Raw genomic sequence first — 6,411 nt, forward strand, 5'->3', positions numbered from 1 at the left:
TTTTTTTTTTTTACGAAGTAAAGCGAGCTATGAGCTTTTCATCCGCTTTTTTTTTTACGAAGTAAAGCGAGCTGTGAGCTTTTCATCCGCGTTTTTTTTTTACGAAGTAAAGCGAGCTGTGAGCTTTTCATCCGCGTTTTTTTTTTTTTTTTACGAAGTAAAGCGAGCTGTGAGCTTTTCATCCGCGTTTTTTTTTACGAAGTAAAGCGAGCTGTGAGCTTTTCATCCGCGTTTTTTTTTTTTTTTTTACGAAGTAAAGCGAGCTGTGGGCTTTTCATCCGCGTTTTTTTTTTTTTTTTACGAAGTAAAGCGAGCTGTGAGCTTTTCATCCCGTTTTTTTTTTTTTTTTACGAAGTAAAGCGAGCTGTGAGCTTTTCATCCGCGTTTTTTTTTTTTTTTACGAAGTAAAGCGAGCTGTGAGCTTTTCATCCGCGTTTTTTTTTTACGAAGTAAAGCGAGCTGTGAGCTTTTCATCCGCGTTTTTTTTTTTTTTTTACGAAGTAAAGCGAGCTGTGGGCTTTTCATCCGCGTTTTTTTTTTTTTTTACGAAGTAAAGCGAGCTGTGAGCTTTTCATCCCGTTTTTTTTTTTTTTACGAAGTAAAGCGAGCTGTGAGCTTTTCATCCGCTTTTTTTTTTACGAAGTAAAGCGAGCTGTGAGCTTTTCATCCCGTATTTTTTTTTTGTTAAAACCGCGCCCTCCCCACCCCCCCCCCCCCACCCCCACAACACAGTCACCTTGGCTCAATGATTACTTGCATGACCTCAAGCATAAGGCTAGAGGTCTAGAACAAAAATGGCGTCGTTCAAAATTAGAAGTATTCCACCTTGCATGGCGTGATGCTATCTTAGACTATAAGCATGCACTATTGGTTACAAAGTGGACCTATTACTCTGATTTGATCAACAAAAACAAGCATAACTCAAAGTTCTTGTTCAACACGGTGGCAACACTTATTCATGGACAACCACATGTAAGTCGTTCTCCTTTTACAGCACAACATTTCCTGGATTACTTTGAGAAGAAAATAGAAGACATTAGGTTAAACGTATCCCAGCATGCCTTAACCCAGCCACTACACCCTGCTATTGAGGTGGGCGCCATTACTGAGGTATTACTTAGATTTACAGAATTTGATAGTATCTCTCTAGGCATGCTGACAAAACTCGTAACGTCTGCAAAAAGCACAACCTGTTTATTTGATCCTATACCAACAAAACTGTTTAAGGACCTGTGGCCCACTCTTGGGCCGACTGTGCTGGAAATTATTAATCTTTCATTAACTTCTGGATCTGTTCCTAAATGTTTCAAATCTGCAGTGATTAAACCATTACTTAAGAAACCTAATCTTGACCCTAGTGCATTGAAAAACTATCGGCCGATATCACATTTATCATTTTGCTCTAAAATTCTGGAAAAGTGGTGTCACGGCAGCTCGTCGACTATCTTAAGCCTGCATGGTTCACATGACAAGATTTTAAAATTATCTTTAGGTTTCCAAAACCTGAGAGACCACACACGTGAAGATAAAAAATCATGGATCTAACAGGTTTGGTGGTACAGTGTGTGGCATTCAGCCACAAGGTAAGGACAACAACAGCACACACGAACAGATTTCACACACTAACATTCCCAGCTCAGACAGGAAATCTCACAAAATCTCTTGAGATTAAACATGACTTCAGAGTAAACAAACAGAGATACTTTGTGGACTATTTAAAACAGAGAGAAAAACAATACAAAAAGAAAAAGGCGTTCTTTAAAGGAGTGGAGACAATGTGACCACCGGACTGTCTGGTAAGTCAGAACAGCTGTTTTGATTTTATTTTCCACTTCGTACGTCCATCACCTCGCTTTCTGATTGGCTGCACGTCACATTCAGCAGGCTGCGTGTTCATTTGTAGTCTGAGGACAAAACACACGCTGCGATACTGGACCAAGACAATCCAACATGTTGACTATCCCTGATTTGCGATCGGAGCGCTCCAGACGTCCTTCCGAGCAGATCAGAGCACTCTGAACACACCACACACGGCAGGTATATCTGATAAGATTATATTTAGCGTCATCACGATTGTCGGGGCATCCTTAAGATTGTCGGAAGTGGAAGATCGGGTCTGATATCAACCTAATTATCCCGCCGTGTGAGCCAGGCCTTACTGAGAATAATCTCTTTGAGCCACTGCAGTCTGATTTTAGGAAATATCATTCCACAGACACAGCTCTCACTAAAGTGATGAATGAGCTACTGCTTGCTATGGATTCAGATACCACTACGGTTCTAGTGATGTTAGATCTCAGTGCTGCATTTGATACAGTGGATCATCATATTCTACTTGATAGGCTGGAAAATCATTTTGGGATTACTGGGAGTGCCCTTGCGTGGTTGACGTCATACTTGACCAGTCGTTCTCACTCTGTTTTGTACAGTAACACTACCTCTAACCTTAGTGACATGAAATTTGGGGTTCCACAGGGGTTTGTCTTAGGCCCCCTGCTTTCTCCCTTTATATAGCACCCCTTGGGCACATATTGTGGCATTTTGGGATTACCTTTCACTGCTATGCTGATGATACTCAGTTATACATGCCGATAACTGCTGGTAATCTCATCCACAAAGTGAGAAGATGGATGTCTAGCAACTTCCTACTTTTAAACTCTGAAAAGACTGAAATGATGGTTTTTGGTCCAGTGAGACACTGGCATCAATTTGACCAGCTAACGTTTAGCCTAGGCTCGTGTGCCATGCATCATACTGACAAAGTGAGGAACCTTGGGGTAATTTTTGATCATACATTGTCCTCTGACCTCCACATTAGAGATATTACAAGGACTGCTTTCTTCCACCTGTGAAATATAGTGAAGATTCGTCCCATCCTGTCTATGGCTGATGCCGAGACCCCGATCCATGCGTTTATCTTCTCTAGATTGGACTACTGCAATGTGCTATTTTCTGGTTTCCCGCAGTCCAGCATTAGGGGTCTCAATTGGTTCAAAGTGTTGCAGCCAGACTTTTGACAGGAACTTGCACCGCTGGACTGATAGTATTGCACACCAGGCATTTGCCCGCTGGCCTGATGGCCTACTTTTTTTTTTTTTACGAAGTAAAGCGAGCTGTGACCTTTTCATCCGCGTTTTTTTTTTTTTACGAAGTAAAGCGAGCTGTGAGCTTTTCATCCGCGTTTTTTTTTTTTTTTTTTATGAAGTAAAGCGAGCTGTGAGCTTTTCATCCGCATTTTTTTTTTTTTACGAAGTAAAGCGAGCTGTGAGCTTTACATCCGCATTTTTTTTTTTTACGAAGCGAGCTGTCAACTTTTCATCCGCGTTTTTTTTTTTTTTACGAATTAAAGCGAGCTGTGAGCTTTTTATCCGCATTTTTTTTTTTACAAAGTAAAGCGAACTGTGAGCTTTTCATCCACATTTTTTTTTTACGAAGTAAAGCGAGCTGTGAGCTTTTTATCCGCATTTTTTTTACGAAGTAAAGCGAGCTGTGAGCTTTTCATCCATGTTTTTTTTTACGAAGTAAAGCGAGCTGTGAGCTTTTCATCTGCGTTTTTTTTTTATGAAGTAAAGCGAGCTGTGAGCTTTTTATCCGCATTTTTTTTTACAAAGTAAAGCGAGCTGTGAGCTTTTCATCCGCATTTTTTTTTACGAAGAAAAGCGAGCTGTGAGCTTTTCATCCGCGTTTTTTTTTTAATGAAGTAAAGCGAGCTGTGAGCTTTTCATCCACGTTTTTTTTTTTACGAAGTAAAGCGAGCTGTGAGCTTTTCATCCGCGTTTTTGTTTTTACAAAGTAAAGCGAGCTGTGAGCTTTTCATCCGCGTTTTTTTTTTTTTACGAAGTAAAGCGAGCTGTGAGCTTTTCATCCGCGTTTTTTTTTTTTTACGAAGTAAAGCGAGCTGTGAGCTTTTCATCCGCGTTTTTTTTTTTTTACGAAGTAAAGCGAGCTGTGAGCTTTTCATCCCGTTTTTTTTTTTTTTACGAAGTAAAGCGAGCTGTGAGCTTTTCATCCCGTTTTTTTTTTTTTTTACGAAGTAAAGCGAGCTGTGAGCTTTTCATCCGCGTTTTTTTTTTACGAAGTAAAGCGAGCTGTGGGCTTTTCATCCCGTTTTTTTTTTTTTTTACGAAGTAAAGCGAGCTGTGAGCTTTTCATCCCGTTTTTTTTTTTTTTACGAAGTAAAGCGAGCTGTGAGCTTTTCATCCGCTTTTTTTTTTACGAAGTAAAGCGAGCTGTGAGCTTTTCATCCGCTTTTTTTTTTTACGAAGTAAAGCGAGCTGTGAGCTTTTCATCCCGTTTTTTTTTTTTTTTAGGAAGTAAAGCGAGCTATGAGCTTTTCATCCGCTTTTTTTTTTTACGAAGTAAAGCGAGCTGTGAGCTTTTCATCCGCTTTTTTTTTTACGAAGTAAAGCGAGCTGTGAGCTTTTCATCCGCTTTTTTTTTTTTACGAAGTAAAGCGAGCTGTGAGCTTTTCATCCCGTTTTTTTTTTTTTTTTTAGGAAGTAAAGCGAGCTATGAGCTTTTCATCGGCGTTTTTCTTTACGAAGTAAAGCGAGCTGTGAGCTTTTCATCCGCTTTTTTTTTTACGAAGTAAAGCGAGCTGTGAGCTTTTCATCCGCGTTTTTTTTTTTTTTTACGAAGTAAAGCGAGCTGTGGGCTTTTCATCCGCGTTTTTTTTTTTTTTTTACGAAGTAAAGCGAGCTGTGAGCTTTTCATCCGCGTTTTTTTTTTTACGAAGTAAAGCGAGCTGTGAGCTTTTCATCCGCGTTTTTTTTTTTTTTTTTACGAAGTAAAGCGAGCTGTGGGCTTTTCATCCGCGTTTTTTTTTTTTTTTTACGAAGTAGTAAAGCGAGCTGTGAGCTTTTCATCCCGTTTTTTTTTTTTTTTTTTACGAAGGTAAAGCGAGCGTGAGCTTTTCATCCGCTTTTGTTTTACGAAGTAAAGCGAAGCTGTGAGCTTTTCATCCCGTATTTTTTTTTCTTTTACGAAGATAAAGCGAGACTATGATGCTTTTCATCCGCTTTTTTTTTTACGAAAGGTAAAGCGAGCTGTGAGCTTTTCATCCCGCGTATTTTTTTTTACGAAGTAAAGCGAGGGCTTTTCATCCGCGTTTTTTTTTTTTTTTTTACGAAGTAAAGCGAGCTGTGGGCTTTTCATCCGCGTTTTTTTTTTTTTTACGAAGTAAAGCGAGCTGTGAGCTTTTCATCCCGTTTTTTTTTTTTTTTTTACGAAGTAAAGCGAGCTGTGAGCTTTTCATCCGCTTTTTTTTTACGAAGTAAAGCGAGCTGTGAGCTTTTCATCCCGTATTTTTTTTTTTTTACGAAGTAAAGCGAGCTATGAGCTTTTCATCCGCTTTTTTTTTTACGAAGTAAAGCGAGCTGTGAGCTTTTCATCCGCGTTTTTTTTTTACGAAGTAAAGCGAGCTGTGAGCTTTTCATCCGCGTTTTTTTTTTTTTTTTACGAAGTAAAGCGAGCTGTGTGCTTTCATCCGCGTTTTTTTTTTTTTTTACGAAGTAAAGCGAGCTGTGAGCTTTTCATCCGCTTTTTTTTTTACGAAGTAAAGCGAGCTGTGAGCTTTTCATCCGTTTTTTTTTTTTTTTTTACGAAGTAAAGCGAGCTGTGGGCTTTTCATCCGCGTTTTTTTTTTTTTTACGAAGTAAAGCGAGCTGTGAGCTTTTCATCCGCGTTTTTTTTTACGAAGTAAAGCGAGCTGTGAGCTTTTCATCCGCGTTTTTTTTTTACGAAGTAAAGCGAGCTGTGAGCTTTTCATCCGCGTTTTTTTTTTTTTTTTTACGAAGTAAGCGAGCTGTGTGCTTTTCATCCGCGTTTTTTTTTTTTACGAAGTAAAGCGAGCTGTGAGCTTTTCATCCGCGTTTTTTTTTTTTACGAAGTTAAAGCGAGCTGTGAGCTTTTCATCTGCGTTTTTTTTTACGAAGTAAAGCGAGCTGTGAGCTTTTCATCGCGGTTTTTTTTTTTTTTTACGAAGTAACGCGAGCTGTGAGCTTTTCATCGCGTTTTTTTTTTACGAAGTAAAGCGAGCTGTGAGCTTTTCATCCGCGTTTTGTTTTTTACGAAGTAAAGCGAGCTGTGAGCTTTTCATCCGCGTTTTTTTTTACGAAGTAAAGCGAGCTGTGAGCTTTTCATCCGCGTTTTTTTTTTACGAAGTAAAGCGAGCTGTGAGCTTTTCATCCGCGTTTTTTTTTTTTTACGAAGTAAAGCGAGCTGTGAGCTTTTCATCCGCGTTTTTTTTTTTTACGAAGTAAAGCGAGCTGTGAGCTTTTCATCCGCGTTTTTTTTTTTTTTTTACGAAGTAAAGCGAGCTGTGAGCTTTTCATCCGCGTTTTTTTTTTACGAAGTAAAGCGAGCTGTGAGCTTTTCATCCGTGTTTTTTTTTTACGAAGTAAAGCGAGCTGT

This window comes from Thalassophryne amazonica, chromosome 10, assembly GCF_902500255.1.
Source record: "Thalassophryne amazonica chromosome 10, fThaAma1.1, whole genome shotgun sequence".
NCBI lineage: Eukaryota > Metazoa > Chordata > Actinopteri > Batrachoidiformes > Batrachoididae > Thalassophryne > Thalassophryne amazonica.